At 40.7% G+C, this 20,835-nt stretch overlaps 1 protein-coding gene across 24 annotated transcripts in view; it reads right to left on the bottom strand.

Moving 5' to 3' along the window:
• TCF4 (transcription factor 4) overlaps nucleotides 1-20,835 on the bottom strand; it is a 361,238-nt gene that overhangs the window by 187,809 nt on the left and 152,594 nt on the right. The window contains exon 1 of one of the 24 annotated variants that reach the window (XM_072822740.1): nucleotides 12,636-12,993. The exons of 22 other annotated variants lie outside the window; for them this stretch is intronic. The gene's annotated coding sequence lies outside the window, so the exon portion shown is untranslated. Of the gene's footprint in view, nucleotides 1-12,635; nucleotides 12,994-20,835 lie in introns of those variants that run through there. One more of the 24 variants, XM_072822748.1, reaches the window with a different exon arrangement.

Here is a 20,835-nt window from a genome sequence, read left to right as displayed (position 1 = left end):
ATTCACCTCATCTCGTCTAGACACTGTACTGCCTTCAAAACAGTGGGTGGACTAAAATTCTAGATATGCCGACTATCTTGAGGCACCACCAAAACTCTTCCTTTGGGGGGACTTGCCTGTGGTAGAGAATCTATATTCGATTTTCCTTAAAGCGCTCACATTTGTAAAGCACTGTATGGCATGCAAAGTAACGTAACCTATATATTTAAGACAACACACCCTAAGAACTCCTCTGGGGGGCATTTTAAGCTCCATTTTTATAGATGAGGTCCCGAAAATGAGGAAAGAGCAGCCAACTTCTAGGAGGAGGCGGAGAGGTTATACAGACATCAGGAGAGGAAGCTAGGACCTCAACTTCCAATTCCAGGACCAAAGCCCCTGCAGACAGCAGGCCACTTCTTTCTGGAGTGTTCTAGAGGGAATGTCAGTAGGTATTGAAGATTATTCCACCTGTCTTCCTCTCAGTGCATACCACGACCCCTTCCCTCAAATCATTTTAACTGTTTGTAAGGCAAAAAGGAGTTCTCAAGTCCTTTGGTGGATAAAAATGCTAGAAACGATAAGCACTTCTGAGTGACCACCCTCCAGGACACCACAAAGGACTTTCTAAGAGCAAAAATAAGAAAAGTACTGCCTTAGACACGTGCCCTAGACAACAGCCAAAATAATCCCCTCGCTCGGTGTCATGCTCAGAAGTGCGCATATTATCAAATTAAAGCGCATGAGTTTTATGCTTTATTTTCCAAATGCAGGAAAATCTTTCATTGAAAATAACTCTAATTCCACAGAGTGTGCAATTAATCAACATAATCACGGGGATAACTTAGCTGTTTGGGGAGGTGTGTCAAATAACTCTTTAAGGCCACTAAAGTGCCACTTCAGCCACCAGAGTAATGATTTTCTGAATCAGCAATTTGTACAAGGGTCCCCTGGAGACCTGAAGGACTAAGGGCAACCCCGAATCACTCAACTTACTTCTAATGAGTAACTTACCACTGGCTTGATGTGAATAAGATCTTAATAGTCCTGCCTACCCTGTTTTACATTGTTATCCCAGTGTGTGCGTGATGACTGGCAACCACAGCAATTAAGGACTTGTGTGCCCTCTGAAGAAACAACATGAGCCTCTGAAAGCTCCCTTTTTTTTTTTTTTAATTTGAGGAACCATAACAGTCTTTATACAAAAATGAAGAAAGGTCAATCTTGCCACACATACGAAAGGAATCAAAGCAAGCACAGAGAAATATGCTCGCTAGATTCTAGGAGGAGAGGATGGGCAGTAAGAAAAGCAATCTCCCAAATTCTCCTCTAAGGCTAAGAAACCTTGCTGGTCATGAGACCCACTAGTAAGAGGTTTCTTAAAACAGATTCTTGGGGTGTTGGGGTGGCTCAGTCCATTATGTGTCTGCCTTCGGCCCAGGTCATGGTCCCAGGGTCCTGAGATCGAGCCCTGAGTCTGGCTCCCTGCTCCTCCCTCTCTTCCCTGCTCACGCTGTCACCATCTCTGTCTCTCTCCCTCTCAAATAAATAAATAAAATCTTCAAACACACAAACAAAAAAACCCCCAGATTCCTGGCTTCTCTACCCCAGGCTATCTGCCTTCAGAAGAGTAGGATCTGGTGTTCTATATATATATATATATATTTTTTTTTTTTTTAATAAAATTCCATTGGTTAATTTAACAAGCCAGGGGTAACAGTAACCAATTTAAGGGACAGGCACAGCCTCTAAGGTTACATTAGCTGAAACTTCAATAAACCTGGGTAGCCTGATAGACAGCAACGACAAAAAAAAATAGATTAGTACCCGATTCAACCCATTTAATCAGATTTTTTTTTTTTAATCAGATTTTTAAACACAAACAATTGTTGATCTCTGAGGACCTTTCTGACGGTTCTATTTCAGAAACCTTTTTCTGGCAGCATACTTGGCCTTTAAATTTGTTCATCTCCACTCATGAAGACTGGTTGTTTCAAAGAAATTAGTCTCACGTTTACGAAGGAGAATTTATTCCCGTTAATAAATGATGGAATTCCAAGACATGAGAGTCCTAGAGATGAAAGGTGGCTCCTCTTCTATCAGACCCACTGGCTAGTGCTCTGAAAATATCCCTTCCCCATTCTATCCCAAGTCAGAAGTCACCTTTACACTCCAGGATCAACCTCTAGCAAACATGGTTTGATAAAAAGGGCCCTTTCACCCACATATTTACCCTTTTCTGTGCTCTACTGAAGGCATTACAAGTCCATACAAAGGGAGAGAATCTGGTCCTTTGATCCCTCTGGAGGAGATCTATGACATTTCTGGTCAGATGCGGTAGAAAGATCACATGAATAAAGACTCTGTGGCCTGGTTAATTCTTTTTGGAATTTATCAGCAAAATTTAAGAAAATCTGAAGCTGCATTTCACCATGCAAATCACTTCTGGCAATCAACTATTTGCTCCCCAGTAAGCTAATGTCCAAACAGAGCCTTCCTGATATTAACTGTAAAAAATAATACTGACCAGACTCTGTGTAAGCCACAGTGGGATAGAAAACAGGAAAAAGTTTAGGATTACATTTGTTATAGTGTCTATAAAGGTAAATTATGTATTTTAGCATCGTGGGATGGAGGCAATGGCCTCGGTTTTCCAGCTAAGCTTGCAGCTAACAAAAATATAACAAGTATCATCTCTCAAAGAAACCACAAGCACATTTGATATGATACTCAAGACTGTACAAAAGTAAGAATCATGGGCATCTCATGAAGATTTTAAATATAGTTTAGACGTGTGTTAAAATATATACAAGCATTACACTTACATAGATACACATACACAAAGATAACATTTTTTAAAATGTTAAGTTTTTATTTAAGTAATCCTTACACCCAACATGGGGCCTTAACTCTCAACCCCAAGATCAAAAGTCACATGCTCTTTGGACTGAGCCAGCCAGACGCCCCCATTTCCAACCCCAGACAGAAGATAATGCAAGTATCATTCCTTTATCTATGTTAGGCGTCCGATATGTTGGATGACTGTTTCTCCAGCCTTAGCACTGACTCACCATGGGTCTATATTCCCTAAACATACACCACTGAGAAGCTGGGGGGAAAGAGCTCAAAATTCAAAATACAGTTCAGAGCATCCATAGAGCAAAGAATGGGAAGACTGCTGATTCTTGCACCCACTCTTCCAGGTCAACTCTAAGACATCAGGCCCACGACAAGCAAAAAGTGGAAGGCAAACAGGCCCAAAGTTCTCAGAGCCCAGCTCCTCTGTGACACTAGTCGCTGCTAAAGGAAGACAGTGCTTCACAGATAAAATCACACGAGGCGTGAGTCCCATACTATGATGTTGAAGGGAAGCCTCCCAATTACTGAATCCATGAGCATGACTACAGCAAGAGCGGAAGGGGGGGCACAGGAAGGAAGGGGAGAGGCCGTGGGAAGGACGGTCAAGGAGAAGAAGGGAGGAAGGACAAGGGGAGTAGTCAGCATACTGACCTCATATGACCAAAATAGGCAAGAAAATAAAATACATAACAAGGACTAGGTGTCTACAGACAGCAATTTTCAGTTCTGAAACTTGAAAAAATGATCGCCTGAATCATTGCAAAAGAGATCCAAAATACATGAGATATGGAAATAAATATTGGTTGGTGCCCCTGCGTACCATGTGTTGGCTGCTGGTACATCAGCAGTGGACACTATCCTCCAGTAAGGATTTAGATGGTTGAGATGCTAGGGAGCAAACCCAACAATGTCCATCGGTCAGGGGAGAACAGGCGGACTGAAAAGCACAGAGGAGGAGAATCCCAAGCAGAACTACATCGTGGTTGGGACACCTGGGTGGCTCAGTGGTTGAGCGTCTGCCTTCGGCTTAGGGCGTGATCCCGGGGTCCAGGGATCTAGTCCCATGTCAGGCTCCCTGCATGGAGCCTGCTTCTCCCTCTGCCTGTGTCTCTGCCTCTCTCTCTCTCTCTGTGTGTCTCTCATGAATAAATAAATAAAATCTTTAAAACAAAATAAAAAGAACTGCATCGTGGTAAGAGGTGGCAACAGGAGAGATGTGTATTCGAGGTTCCATGCAAGATAGCTATTATAACTGAGATAGGAGCAACTTGATATTTATTAGAATGCAGGTCATACTTCTTTGACAATGTTAAATACATCAGAGATATTTGTATCATTTACTCAAAACAAATTTTAAAGTAACTGATACCTAACATTGGAAAGTCAGGAAACCGGAAAAAAAAAAAAAATCTTAGGATGGCATTTTCCCCCTTCCCTAACTCTACATGTACTCTTTGATCATCCCATATTTTAGGGAGCTGGCTGGGGAATTTTGAGGTCATTTGCTTACAAAATCAGAGAAATTTGCAATGTAAGACAAAAGAACAGCAAAATTCTAAACTGCCCTCTCTGGGTAACAGCTCCCAAATTGACTCAGTAGAGTCATGTCATTTCAGAGATACAGAGAAATCGCTTATACATAATTAATTAATACAAAGAATTTGATGAAACCTTGTCAACAAAAACTGTTGGTATTTTAACTTTTTTTTTTTTTTTTTTACTTATGATAGTCACACAGAGAGACAGAGAGAGAGGCAGAGACACAGGCAGAGGGAGAAGCAGGCTCCATGCACGGGGAGCCCGACGTGGGATTTGATCCCGGGTCTCCAGGATTGTGCCCTGGGCCAAAGGCAGGCGCCAAACCGCTGCGCCACCCAGGGATCCCAAACTGTTGGTATTTTAAAGACCTATCCATTACTCAGAGCCCCGGTCTTCACGACCAGGATCCTAGGATGCTCTCCATCCAGGCAGTGGCAGAGAGGCCAGGAGGCTCCCTCTGTGACTTAACTTGCATAACTTGGTCCTGCGACCTGGGAAGCTGGGGATACAGGGACCATCAGTGACTTGCTCCTTTAACATCTCACACTCTACAAACAATAACCAAAGGGGGCCAAGCAAAACAAAAAGAGGTTTCACTCTATATCTACAACAGAGGACAGCTTCATTTGGTCTACAAGGAAACCAAAAATGCCTTCATGAAACACTGCGATGTAAATATTCATTTTCCTTCACGAGGCAGGAAAACCACTGACGCTACCATGGAATGATCCTCTAGGAGTTACCTGCCACATCTATTATCCCACAGAGCCACAAGGCCAAATTCCAATAATTTCTCTTTCTGAAGTCCACTCCCAACTTAGTCAAACAAGAATCCTTACATGTAATCGGGCCAGGAGGAACTATGAAAGCAATGAAAATGCACAATAGCTGGAAATATGAAATTGACCACTTAAAAACTCAAAACCGGCAGGTACTCTACGTGTTATTTAAACTATCAGGAATCTAACAAACAAACCAACCCCAAAAAACCGTTCTTTCCTTTTCTTTTTAATTTTTAAAGATTTTATTGATTTATTCATGAGAGACACAGAGACACAGGCAGAGGAAGAAGCAGGCTCCCTGCGGAGAGCCCGATGCAGGACTCGATCCCAGGACCCCGGGGTCACGCTCTGGGCCCAAGGCAGGCGCTCAACCACTGAGCCACCAGGTGTCCCAAAACACCTTACTTTCAAACAGAAGCAAATTAGCTGTCATCCTCCGTATTAACCTACAACTTTATAGTCACTACAAATATATGATGTTTTTTTTTTTTTTTTTAAGAATGCAAAAACAAAACACACCAAAACACCCAACCCTGAAAAGTAAAAGAAATGAAGAACCCCTCACGCGGGCCGGTTCCAATGTGAGAAGCCAGCAGAGGGCGCGCACGCCCCGACAAGAGCCCACCGGCCAGGCACCACCCAAACTCCGGGAGGACTAAGCCGACCAAAATTTGAACACAGGGAGGGGGGGGGAACATATCATCCTATCAGTGGCATTAATGAGACAAGTGTGCTCACTTTAGGATCAGTGAGAAATATACACAAGTACACTTTATTATTAGATACTGACTTTAACAGAGATTTCTTAGCAGCTTTTAATGCAAGTTGTCCATTAAAAAAGAATTCTTCTTTGTATGGAAGTGTGGTTTATATCAGTTTTCAAGGTCACTGTAGTTTTTTATAGCTCCACATTAAAAAATTATCTATAATACATGAATTTGTGGAGTGACCTATATTAAATTCCTAACACATAAACATTCTTGTTTTGGTGAGTATATTAAATTAACTTTTGTAAATAGAGTCTCTTCTAGTGTTTTTCCGTGTGTCACATACAAATCTACTAATGAATTTTTGTAACCCTGGAGCAACCCACTATGTATCATTTATGTATCATCATGAGATATACAAGTTACTTATTTTTCCACTTGTTTGTGCTTGATTGATAATTTGGGTCTCTATTGTAATATTTGGGATTACAGTAGGTTATACTAGAGGAATCCCTGACAGCTATGTATGAACATATACAAATAGAAAGAGCATCGTTTATTCTTTGAAGGAAGTTTTCCTATGAATGCAAAAGCCGCAAACTCCTCCTAGAGCTCCCTAAGCTTGTGATTTCAGAAACAATATCACAACTTGAAAAAAAGAAATAAATTACTTCGCGAAAGCACCAAATTAAAATTGACATCAAATACTATGTTTTTTCCATTTACATATAAAAATTAAATGATCCATAGGATGTTCAATGTCTAATTTCAAATAGATTGGGATAAACGGAAGGTGTGCATTTAAGTTTCAATATAGGAAGCTTAGTAGGATAATTAACAGCCACTTGTCCATCCACCTAAATGATCATTTCAACCTCACATCTCCTCACCAAACAGAAACAATGAAGCCATGTAACATCTCTGTAAGGTGATTTTTTTTTTCTTAAGCATTCTCAGTAGATTTGGGAGTTGAACTTAATTTACAGCATCTACAAACCAGGTGGTTTAGGTTACATGTAGGTCATGATAAATAATACTTATCCTTCGGCTGATGTGGCTACACCATTTCTGCATAAGTTAAAATGACGATGTTTTATTATTCCTAAGCACTCAATTCTGAAATGTTTGCACAATCTGTTAAGTCCAGGCAAATTTAAACGATTTTGACATGCAGCCTGCTAAGGCCAGTGACGGGGATAATGCCTCTTTACGTGGGTAAAATTTTGTGGCATATAGGTCACTCTCTTAAGGGGAATCAACTGTGTGTCTCTTCCTTGCATTTCCACCACAATCCTTCATCCTGCAGCCTGGAGCTGAGAGTGAGATGCAAGAAAGGAGCCGAGTGCTCAAAGCAAAAATCTGCTTCCAGGACAATCCATTATATCTGACAAGTTAAATGTTCCATGGTAGGCCATATGGCATGAGAGCAGGCCCGACGATGGGAGAGGGGAACTCGGCAAATGCATCACAATTAAGGAGTTTGGCTACAGACTTTACTTTGAATTACTTTTTTTTTATTAAATTTTAAATGCTGTCCCCCCAATTTTTAAATGAATCCCTTTTATGAGACAATTTCTAAAGAAGTTCCACGATTTCTTTCCCATCTCGTGACTGTGGGTACTGAAACCTCAAGGCGAAGAGACACATGGCCGTTTTATCAAATGGAGTCTCAAAGAGAAGGACCTGTTAGCCTCGTTTAAGAAATTTCAAGAGAAATAATAAGTAGACTCTATCTGTTCACCAGATTAGAAATATGTAAATGAAATTGGTCCTTAGATTGGGATGTTTGAGTGAAACTGATAGAACATTAAATTAATTGGGTTTCCATCCTAAAGTCTTAAAAAAATCTTAAAAGCCGTGCAGTCGTAACTGGCACGTGCCTGTTTTTTCCATGGTTTACTTAATATTTATCAAATTAATGAATTTACTGACGAGTTCCTCAGTTGAAGTTAGCTCCTAGCAGGCCACCAGAAGGGAACTCTGCACACGCCTGCGAATCCCACATGCCTGAGACAAGTCTTATAAGCTCTCTAAGACACTCCTTTACACAAGGTGGTCCATGGCAATAAATACCGGTTGTTGGAAACAACGCCATAATAATAATATCATTGAGATTACAGATATTTAGATAAATAATATCTGGACCAGGATCAAGGTGCCTATGTATTATTACATTGAAGGAGGAACACGAAATGACCAAAATAGTATCACGAAACCACATACACCACCGTTCATCATGTCAGTCTTTTAAATAAAGAAAACAAACGTTCTTACTTCTCCCAAAGAATTCTCAAGGAACAGGACTGGACATACACTGAAAACTGAAAAAATCTTCTAGACAAGTGTCTAAATGCAGCTGGCCCAGCATCTAACAGTTGCCTTATACCCTCAATTCCTGGGGATGACACATTCTTAAGGAAACATATAGACTGATATAGGTAGGCATACACAGATACAAATTGTAGTGGGTAGGTTCTTCTCCACAATGACCATTATCATTTAAGTATTCACCCCGGTGTGCAAACATGAAATTCATGACAATTGAGAGAAACATGCATGCATCTTTCCGAAAGAGAAGACGCTAAGACTCATTTCCCTAAACTATTTTCACTCTCCATTTCTCCAGAGGGTCACTATTTCCCTCCAATGTACCCACTTCTGCCTTAATTAAGAATAACATTATTTCAAAGAGCATATCCAGATACTTTTAAAAAATGGGTCATTTTTCTTCACGTGTAAAATTAGTAACACATGTTCTGGTGATCCCAAAGTTACTATTTGTTAATAATGAAATATAATCTCATATTTGCATCTCTCTTATTTTTGAACATGAGAGAGTTCCTTGAGTTATGAAGATGGCACGTGGATTGTGAATTGGCCGTTTGCATCAAAAATCAATTGTTACAGCTCTTTGTTTTTATCAAGTGCTTCCACACAAGCTTCAGCATAATCCTGTTAGGTAGTACCATAACTATTATCATTAATCGTTTCACTCAATATGGAAGGGAAAAAGGAGATTCAGAGAGGTTAATGTATTTGTCTTAGGGCACACAGCTGTGTAATGGAACCGCATCTACCCAAGCCTACCTCTGCTGTCAGCATTGTATCGCATTGCCACACCATACACTTCATGAAGAAGCATGAGTATTAAAAAGAATTTAGGCAAGTGTTACTTAGGAAGGCATATATATATATATATAATTATACATATATAATATATATACAGATATATTACACATTTTTATTTAATATTGAAGGAAAGTAGCCAAACATTCTGGTATTACGATAATGCCCAGCTTGAAAAAAGACTCAAGAATCCTATGCCTGGGTTTTCTGGAGGAATGATCACATACTCAACACACAATTACATATGAACCCACTCACTCACATACACACACTTGTAAGATGTAGCCAAGCACACCTTAGCACCAATAGAGTGCACTGGGCCGTTGAGTACTGTACATCCTATTTCTCTGTATCCAGATCCATATTTTTATTACTGTCCAGATGGTAAAATAACACCTGATCTGAAGGGCTTTTAAGTACAGTAATTGTCAACGTTCAACTCCTACACTGTTAACAAATTGGAGAAACTGGCCTGCACTGGGTTTTATATGTACTGTTTCCAAACCAAAAGTGAAATGCAGTTAAAAGTTTAATAATCTGAACACAAAAATGCCCACGTGAAACTCTTTACAAAGGAAAAAAAAAAAAAAAGGAGAAATCATTACTATTGAGAGAAAGCCTGTGAACTCCAACAGAACCGAACATCATATCATAGCAATACAGTTGTGTTTTATAAGGCAAAAACACATAATGTGGGGGAAAATGAGGTTACAGTTAGCTGTTCAAGAGCCATTCAATCCTATCATTTCATGAGGCCTTTCTCTGCACCTTTTGTTTTATGGGTTCACTAAATAAAAACCAATTAATTTTTAAATGTACTTGTGTCTCCTTTTTTTTCCCTTCCTGTTTTTTGGGTGAGTTTTTTTGAGGGTTTTTTTTTTTTTTTGTGCATTTTTATCCCACATATAGATACAGACCTTAATCATAAAGCCAAAGCATTTATTATCTCACCTTTTTAAAAATATGGATTCTGGGATGACCCCTGAAATTTAGGCTAGGCCCTCCTTCACGAAAAATATACTTGAGTAAATGACAAATGCCTTTAAAATGTTTTAGCAAGTCACTTCCTAATCCTGAGTGGATTCTTTTTTTTTTTTCTCAAGCAAACATTTTTGCAAATATTTAGGCTGCTTTGATACGCAAATGTTCTCCCAAACATTTCCCCCAGCCAGCCACTGAAATCTCTCCACAGACCCCAACCAATGGGAAAGTTTGCAAGGGAAATCTGAGAAACAACTGGATAAGAACACTGCCAGGAACCCTGGCTTCCCTGGCCACAAACAAATGTTGATTTTGTTGCAATACCTGAAAGGAGTCCTTGGGATGTTTTAGTCAAACTACTTTAAAATTCTCAGTCATGGGGTTGTAATTCCCCTTGACTGAAGCAACAGCTTCTGGGGAGGGTAAAACTGTCGCCCACAGGTTTCCTATTTCAGAGTTCAATAACTCCAGTAAATGTGGCTTGCTGCTGGACAGTGAAAATCTCATCACTTTAAAAAGAAAATGCCCACAGGAATTAACATGTGTGAAACAGCAAGCAGGGGGAGAAAAAAAAAAGCAACAAATAACAGCGTGACCAGGGTCTCAAATCCTAACAGGTATAATATGAGTGCTTTCAAAAAAATGTTCTCCCAAGGGAATAAGCCAGGGGGGAGAAAAGGTCCCTAGAGCCATCTTTACTGTATAAATAACTCAAGAAATAATTCATGCAAATGAGAGATTTCTAGAAATAAAAACAAGAGGGTAGCATTCCAAAATAACTTGTAAATACTGTATAAATACAATTATTACGAATAATAACAAAACTCCAAGACTTCTTGTCCTTTTTGCACTCTACTTCAAAAACATCCCCAAAACCTGGTTCAGGAAATAATGAGATTCTTCAATCACAGATCAACAAATCATCTCAAACCATGTCTCCAGTTTTTATTCAGTCACATAAACCACCAGAGGCTAGCCACACAGAAAACAAAACCAAATTTCAGGATTCCGGTAGCTAACACCAAGCTAGGTGTTACTTAAGGAGGTGTGAGTTGGTGTACGTGGTGAATTTGGTGGGAGGAGAAAAGTTAACAGTGAATTTATCAAAGGCAGTGGGACGTTGAGCTTATGAAATTACAATGATCTGCTTCTCAGCCACTAACCTGCTCATCGACACTTGTCCCTTCACTTCTACCGTCATTTCCTCATTTACACATGTTAGAAGTGGTCAAAGGTTTCATGGGATGTGGTTTTGACAACAGCAGCAAAGTGCCTAATGCCACAGATTTTTAATTGAGCCCAAAATACAGATTTTGAGGGGGGGGGGAGGACCAATCACACCAGGAAGCGCTTTAAAAGGGGGGAAAAAGGAAACATTATCTTGAATAGTTACTCTGCACTTAGTTGCACTGTATGAAAAGAAAAGAAAAGGGCTCTATAAAATGTCAGAATTAACCGATCGTTTCAGATTGCTTACAGGTGAAATTCCACCATCTGGATGGGCAGTTTGCCCGCATAAAATAGAAGTAAACTATGAGAGAAAAAAAAAAAAGTAGAACCTTCTTCTGTCTGCTATTTTAACACAATAGATTTTAAGGGAAAGAGGACAGAGCCACTATAATCTCCAGACATTGACACACCATGAACACACACACACACACACACACACACACTCATGTACAAACTGAGAAAACAAAAGTTGAAATGAAGCAAGACACTGAAATAAAATTCTGTTTCTTGGAACTCTGAGACCTAATGGGGAATAAAAACATAGTCGTTCTTAATTGCATAATAGAGGAAAAGATTTACTTTCAAGTCCTCATTAAATAACTGATGAGACTTCCTATATTTTACTGAGATACTCTAAAAAAAATAAGACCCAGCATATCAAAGTTTCTATCTTCCCCTAACAAGGCATATTTATATTCTTTATTTATGCTGGGCTAGCAACTTTAGGAATTACAATTTAACTTTAAATAAACAGGAAACTGCATCTTAGGAACTGCCTGAAGTTGTTTTATATCATTTTGAGAGTGAAAACGCTTATAAATTTGACAATTTTGTAAAAGAAATACGCTTTCATTCCCTCTTTTTCTTAATCCTCATATAAACCCTTTTGAAGAAATATTTAGCTCAGAAAAAAAAATCTGCCTTAGTGATAATCATTTTTGTAACCTAATGATCAAATCTAAAATCAGGTCAGAACTCTTGTTTAGGTTTTCCTTTCTAATGTTGAGGGGGAGATAGAGGACTTCCAGTTGAACTTTAGGCTAGCATGACAAAGCATGGTACCAGGTTGGCACCAAATGGTTATTTGCCAATCTACAGTCACACGTTTTGAAAGCAACACAAAGAGAATTTAGAAATTAATAGCCCTCTGCACTGAATGCTTGTCCATAGCCCTGTTCTGGGGTTTCTGGGTATCCATTTTGATTGTACGGTGTCTCTTAAAATTACATCTGAAGCACAACACTAAACCAGAAGTGTTGAGTGAGAGAATTATGGGCACATTCCCAAAGTCTTACACTAAACCACAAAGGGAATACACGAAAAGAAAAAGCACTAAAAAAAAACAACAAAAAAAAAACCAAAAAAAAAAAAAAAAAACAAACCCCAAAACCATCATCCAAAAAAAGAAGAAGAAGAAGAAAAAAAAACCCACCCTGAATAGAGAAATAGAATACTTGCTTTTCTTTCGACCTTATGGGTAGCACACGGAGGGAGGCACCAGAAGATCTAAGCACAAATACGTGATGAAGAGTCGCCAAAAAGCATGTGGATGAATAAACTGTCGTGGCGTAAATTTGCCAGCTAGAGGACAGAACACAACATGCTGAGGCTTGGCTGTCCTAACATGTTTTACTATGTAAATTTAAATAGTCTTGAAAGGGAAAAAGGAAGAGGGGAAAAGGTGGAGGGGTTTTTTTAATATTAAAAAAAAAAAAGTTTGCCAGAAATTCTCCTACTTGGGTCACAAATAAAAGTACGTTTCATTGCTGTTATTGAAAAAAAAAAAAAAAGAATCTAGTTCTTAGGCTAAAACTCATCACATGTTTCCTATGATGGAAATTTAGGGGGGTGGTTTAAAGAGTTAAAGACTCCCTACCATTAATTTGCATCTGGTGCTTTTAGTATGTGTGTGTGTTTTTTTCTTCCCTGAAAAGTTGGCAGAGCTGCCGATTTTCCATAATGCAAGCATTTGGGAATTGTGAGCGGAATGAAACCGATCCAATCTCCTGACTGCGACATGAATTTTCATTAATTACAACCTTGTCAGCAAAAGCATTATCAAAGCTGAATATGAAAATGCTAATGAGTCCTCATTTGCATATTTTTCTTTGTTGGAATGTCATTAATTATTACATTTTATGATGATGAATGCAGCTGTCGAAGCTCTCCGATGCATAATTAGCCATCAGAATGCCAGGAGCCGATCAGCATTTTTGGGTGAAAAAAAAACAAATTTCACTTCCACTCTCCCCCCCTCCATCCGAACACACACACACATGCACACACACACACACACATGCACACACGTGCACACACACCCCTGATGACGACAGTCCCGAGGCCGGACTTTGGAGAAGTTGTAAAAGGGGCCATTTGGAGGGAATTAAAAAAAAAAATTTTTTTTTTTTTTTGCTTTAAGATCACTTTGTTTGTAGCCGGTCTTATACAATAAAAGCAGTTCTTAATAAAAAAAAATCGTTATTCCAGCTTAATTAATGCCACGCTTAATTATAACACCATGATGTCAGCGGTTTTAATTAAGTATTGGCTCCGTTACAAAAAAAAAAAAAAAAAGAAAAGAAAAAAAAAAAAAAGAGAAGCAACCCACCCCAGAGCTCCTCGCTGCAGCCCGAGCCACAATACAGGGATGCGCGCGCCCGGGTCCTCGGTGGCCCCGGCCGGGCCGCGCGTGCGCAGGAGGGCGCAGGCCCCAGCGCGCCCCGGGATGGGGATGGGGATGGGGATGGGGATGGGGATGGGGATGGGGATGGGGATGGGGATGGGGATGGGGATGGGGATGCGGGGCGCGCCCTCCGCGCGCAGGGGTCCCGGGCTCCCCCCACCCCCCGCCTTGCCCACTTTTTTGAGCTCAAGTGTAAGTGAAGATGACAAAACCGAGCTCATCCTCTCTCCGCCGCTGGGAACGGTGTTTATAAGTAAAAAAAAGAAAAACAACGCGGAGCAGATGGGACCATTACACATGACCAAACCAATCAATCACAGATGAAGGGCCCAGGTGCAGCGCAGCCGTGCAACGACGCACCATTTCACAGTCTGTCAGACACACACACACGGCCGTCCATGAGTGACCCTCCGCGCCCCCCCGGCCCCCAGCTGCGGCGCCCCCCGCCCGCCTGACGTCTTCATAATCGCCCTGTCCTCCCGGCCCGGCTCCCGGGGGGTGCAGGGGTGCAGGGGGTGCAGGGGATCGCGGGGACCCGGCTCCCATCCCTGCCACTCGCAAGGCCCCGGCCCCCCCAAGCCACCAAAGCCATCACTCCTCCAACCATCATTAAGCTCATTAATTTTTAAGGGTGACTGCCTGGTTGCAGCACCCCAACTGTCTGCACTTAGAGACCCACATTTCGCGTGCGAGTGTCTTGCCCTGCGAGGACCAGAGATGTGTGCCACCAAGCCAAGTCCCAAGTGCAGGGGAACGGTGGGTGCTGACTAGCTGGAAGCAGTGGCCCGCGCTTGCCATGCCCCCCGACCGGCCCCCGCCGAACAGAACCCCAAAGAAACTGGCTCAGATGAAACCCTAGTGTCTCTCTCTCTCCCTCTCTCTCTCTCTGTCTCTCTCTCTCTCTCACCGTTTTGTGCCCTAGAGGATTCTCGTGGCCTCTGGGGGCCTGCATCACAGGCTCCTAAGAGATTTACTGAACCCCAAGGCAATTGTACGTTTGTGACAGTCACAGGGGGGCCCTGAAACACCGACCAGACCCAGAGGTCGAGGGTAGGCTCTCTAGGTTAAGCCTGAAATGCCTAATCACAGCGTGAGCAGAAGCAACCCGGTGGGGAAGAAAGTAAAGCCTGCAGAGCGGAATGACAATCCGCACCACAAAAGCCTACCTAGGACCTTTGAAAGAAACCTCGCCACATGCAGGAGCCAGGAGACTGGTTTTATGGACTCACTGTATTCTTTAATCATGAACTTCTGAAGCCTACGCAATTTATTACAAAGTTTTTGAGATCTGTTGATAGGGCACAAGTATTACAAAGGAATCAGATCTGTTTACTCAAAGAACTGAAAATGGACACCCCTCCCCAGCTTTAGGGGACGACTGCTCATCCACTGATTGGATGGATGCCCTCAACAATTTGTCATTTATTTTGCCCGTTTGGAGATGAGAAGGAGTTTAGGAAAGCACTCCAACCCTACAAAGGACGACTATATGACTGCAAACTGGCTTAAAGGATTTATGTCCCAAAATGCTCAGGACATTTCAGGCCTTTATGGGAAAATTTACACTGAGAACAAGAAAAAAGGTCATCAAAACAGACCATACAATTCAGCTACTCCAAGGATTCAGTCAAGTGTCATTTATATGCAGTTTCATGTATTGATTCAAAATTAGAGACTATAGGCAAAGTTGGGGGAGAAAGTGTCCTACCTAAAATCTACACACCATCCCATTTCCAGGCAAAGGCAATTTTACAGAACACTAGGCCGACTGGATTCGCTGCAATGAAAGCTTTGGCTCTTAGCATGGGCCCTACCATCAGTTCAAACATGTTCTTCAAATGGCTTGATGACGCACTTGTTTTGTGTTGGGTTTTGTTTTTTGGTTTTTGGCTTTTTTTTGAGGTGGGGGGGAGATTCAGTATGCTTCTCATCTCTAATTTGTCCTTTGGAAACTTTGAAATATTGAAGTAATCATGAATCCTTCTGCTTCTCAATGTGTCCTGTAATTTTTATGCTTAGTCCTTGTTAACAAGGAACCTTATCTCTGAACTCCAGGAAAACAACAACAACAACAACCAGAGAACATATTTATTAAAATCTTCCATAGCTATGAAGAAAGGATCACTTAGCACTTTGGAAGTATGGGGTTTGTTTGTTTTTTTTTTTTCCTCAAGGAACAGACTCTACACATTTGCATTAATAAATTTCTATTTTCAAGCTCAATAGAAATTGCAGTACAAAAAGCAGATGTGTACGTTGGATTCTTTCAAATTAAATTTCCAAAAGCAGAGCCTATTCTAGCTCAAGATCAAAGGAACTAAAACATGATCTCCTCCCCCTTCCAATATAATTACAGAGATTTCATTTCTTTTGTTACAATGAGCACAACAGGTAAATCTTAAACCTGAAGGATAATGATCAGGTGCTAGAATTCAGCTTTGCTGGGTAGCTGAATCCCTCTGCTCAATGCCCCTGCTGTTTAAACTACCACTCCACAGGAAGACGGGAAATGTCTCATGCTCTTCTCTACTTTTTTTCTTGGAGACTTCTTTCCTTTTCGACATCAAAACTGTGCCAAATAAAGTTCTGAGGGGGACAAAATCCATTTTACAGCATGGTTGTTGTAAAGGAGGGCCATGTCCATCCTAAAACGCACGTCAAGGGGGAAAAAAACCCACATTTGTAGGCATCTGTGATTGGTAGGCTACCTAAAAACCCTTTTGGAAGTAGATGGGGTATAAATAATAAATAAATGAGAAGTGACACTGTTATGAAATGTCATATCCTGGCAGTCCTGTGAAAGGACAAGGCTCTGGGGAGACAGAAGAAAGAGATGCAAACCGCAAAGTCATCCAAAACTGAGGTTCGAAAGAAAATCTGTTCCACTTTGGAGTGATTAGCATGATCTATTTCTTTGGGGAATATAGGTAAAGAGAGAACAAAATTTAATGTCAAAACCCACAAAAACAGAGAACTTTGGGCAAGAACACCCTCTAGGCTTAAACATCCTTGAGAGAGACTGCATTCTACATATGTATTTCCATCTCCCTTTTAAAATTCCTGGTACCTCATTTCATCCTTTGCTGCCCATAGGCATCTGTTCCCCTCTAATTATTTGCCATTTAGAAAAACTCTGCTTAAATTCCTTGTGCATCTGTCCCTTGCTTAGTGTATATTTGTGATGCTTAAATATGGTGCTTGATATTAGAGCAGCCTTGCATAGAAGTACAGAAACTTTTCCATCCCAGAAAAATGTTTTCAGTATCCTCCTCCCCAAAATGCATACACAAAGTAAATGTAGTATTACCAGGATTTTATAAAATAAGTATGTATTCCCATGTGCATCTTACAGACACACACACACACACACACACATTCTCTTTCTCTCCCTCTCTCTCTCCTCAAAGATTTGGCCGTTGGTAAATAAAGCTTCTAGTGTCTCTTCCAACCAATGCCTTCATCATATAAATACCTGTAATAATGTCCTTTCCAAATTATAGCATTTACGTTTAAGGAGCTAGGGTCTCCTAGCTCCTGAATTATTTTCTGTTAGTTTATGAAATAGAATAGGATTGTTTTGCACGGAAATATTTGTACTTTCAAGGATAACCTCCTCTTGAGAATATAGGAAAATAAAAACATGAAAAATCAGCCCTGGTTTGGTAGCATCAAAAATCCAAATCAAACAGGTTTAATCCTTCCTACATCTCTTCCACACATTCTTTCTTGCTCATTCTTTCATCCTTCCATCCTTTTTCTCCCTCTCCCTCCTGCCACACCCTCTCCCTTAAAGAAGAGGCACCCTATGAGGGAAAAGCCTTGGATTGAGAACATGGAAACTTGGCTTCTAAATTTAGTTTTGCCAATAACAAGGTGAACTCTGTTTACTTATCTGAATTGGAATAAATGATCCCAAGGCTGAGGGAAAATTACTATTAATAATAGTAGTAGTAATAATAGTTTACTCCATGCTGAACACTTTGTGGGGGGAGGACATAGGGGGTACTTAACAGCATGAATTTGAGAGCCAAGGTGCCTGGGTTGGGTTTGAATTCCAGATCCACCTCTAATGAATTAATGGTATGGCAAATTATGGGATATTTTGGTGCCTCCATTTTCTTATCAAAAAAATGGGATTAGGAATCACATCTGTGTTATGTGGTTGTTGTGAGGAATAAATACATTAAGGCGTTAAAGACACTCAGAATATGTACTATTCATTCTTTCTCATCTGCCTTCACCACTGTATAAATTTCATGAAGACGGGGAATACCTTTTGTTCACCACTGTATGCACATAGCCTAAAATAGCACCCGGCACATGGTATGAACTTGGTAAATAAACAACTGTTTAGGAATGAATGAATGGATGAATGAATGAATGAATGAATGAATAGATGGATGGATGGATGGATGGATGGATGAACTAAGAAACATGACTTGTTGTGTAAGAACCAATGATTCTAACAGTGAACAATTAAGTACTTACTAAGTGTAATTTGTATGATACTTTGCATGACCCCTGTCTTCAGGAAACTGATAATTTATTATGGGAATGAAGCTAAGTACAAACAGCTATCGTTATAAATCATGGAGGAAAAGCACACTGGCAGTATGGAAGATGAATACTTTGCCAGGTCAGAGGAAAGATAACTCAGTTCTGGGGGATGGGGACCACTCCTACTCCAGGATGCCTCCAAGAAAACTCTCAGAAAAGGTTAACAATGACAACTCAGTAGTGAAAGCCAATAGACAATATTCAGTTCTCATATTCCCTGGTGACCAAAAAGACACTCATCCCCTCCTTATGCTTGATGCGGCTTCCATGACATTTACATTTCCTTTTTCTCCTACTCCTTGGGCATTCTCTTTCACTCTCACCCAAAAGCCTTTTGTTAATTTTTTAATTTTGTTTAAGATTTTACTTATTTTTTTTGAGAGACAGTATGAGAGAGAGAGAGAAAGTACAAGCAGGGGTAAGGGCACTGGGAAGAGAAACAGACTTCCTGCTGAGCACGAAGCCAATTTTTTGAAATTAAAAAAAAAATTTCAAGATTTATTTACTTATTGGAGAGAAAAAGAGCATGAGTGCATGAGTACATGAGTGGGGGGAGGGACAGGGGGCGGAGAGAGAGAGAGAATCTCAAGCTGACTCCCCTGACAAGGGGCTTGATTTCTCTACCCTGGGATTATAACCTGAGCAGAAACCAAGAGTCAGAAGTTTAACTGACAGTCACCCAGGCGCCCCTTGCCCAAAAGCCTTTAAATTTAGAGAATCCTTCAATCGCTAGGCCCTAGGTCCACTATTACTGGTGACTCCACACTCCGTCTTGAACCTTCAACTGGTCTCTCTGTGCTGAAGACTCCAGTTGCAGACCTTCAGCTCACACTTCTCTGAGCTTCACATTCTTAACTCCAATTGCCTACTCGGTATCTTCACTTGAATGGTTTAAAAGTACCTCACACTTAACACCAAATCCATGATCTTCTTTCATACCTAGACATGTACTAATGTTCCCTGGAGTTTTACAGAAATGAAATTATATTTATTAAGAATTTCCTATTCCTAGCTCCAGTGCTAGATGCATATATCCCATTTCATCTTCATTACAATGCTCTGAGGCAGATACCATTATCTTCATATTTAAGACGAGAGTAGTAAGGCTCAGAGAAATTGCCTCCATTTCATCACAGGCCATGGATTCCAGGGTACAAACTCAAAATTAAGATGAAGAATAACGTTTGGTGTCAAAAACCAATCTTGTTCCTTTAGTTTGAGCCTTATAAGCTAGAAGGAGTTGCCACATTGTGAGCCTCCTGATTCATACTGAAGAGATATTTTGGTGAATTAATGAGAAGTCAACCCAGGGGACCAAGGGGATCTATACAGTAACATCTTAATCCGATCAAAACAGACAATAAAAAAGTAGAAGACTCGCAGAAAAGAAATATAAATGGGAGAAAACGAAAAAGCTAATTAAATAAGAACTGCAAAAACTAAGGATATTAAATCTGTGTTAGCAATCAAAAGCTATAAAGATGAAAACTTTTTAAAGATTTTTAAATTTTGTTTATTTTGAGAGAGTGTGTGTGTGCACGCGCACATACGAAAGCGGGGGGGGGGGGGGGGGACAGAGGCAGAGGGAGAGAGAGGATCTCCAGCAGACTCTCCACCAAACAAGAAGCCCAACTCGCAGCTTGATCTCACAACCCTGAGATCATGACCTAAGACAAAACCAAGAATCAGACGCTTAACCAATTGAGCCACCCAGGTGCCTCAAGATAAGGCACCTGCTGTTTCTTGACATGATCTCTCACAGATTGTTGGAGCTTGGCTTGCTCAGCTGTTCAAAGGCAGGTATTGGCTACCTTCCCCTTGGGGTGAAGACCTCTGTGATTGGAATTCCTCTCTGCGTATGTCTGACTGGGGGTCCTCAGAGAGAATTAGACATGTTGACCTTAAATGTTCCCTACGATATTACTCATATAATATTAATATTAGGACATTCATCTCCCTGCATCCACAGTTTTAGACCTTTGATCTCTCCAGCTGTCAAGGAAAAATATTTTTCTGGCTTGGAGTAAAGTGGATCACACACTCAGCTCTATCAATCTCAGACAGATCCTGCTGCATTTTCTGGCTCACTAGAGAGAATTTCTCTCTTCCAGTACTTGTCATGCCAAACTGACCATGATTTGTTGTAGGAAAGGATCGTGGGTACTGAGGGAGGCAAAATGGGTAAAAGGCAGTTCACCTTTTTGGCTGTCCTGTAGCTGCCACAACCCTGGCAAAGGGTATAATTTCCAAGTTTTCTATCAGTAAGCCAGGAGAGGCAGATTCTTAGAGCAAACACAACTATGTTTGGGCTCCCAAATTTTAAAAATGCCACTGGCTAGCCATGCAGACTCCAAGATAGACATCCTAATGAAGACAAACGGGTGGCCCAATA

This window comes from Canis lupus, chromosome 1, assembly GCF_048164855.1.
Source record: "Canis lupus baileyi chromosome 1, mCanLup2.hap1, whole genome shotgun sequence".
In the NCBI taxonomy this organism is placed as follows: Eukaryota; Metazoa; Chordata; class Mammalia; order Carnivora; family Canidae; genus Canis; species Canis lupus.
Note: the sequence above shows the minus strand (reverse complement) of the source record. Positions and strands in the feature narration are given on the sequence as shown.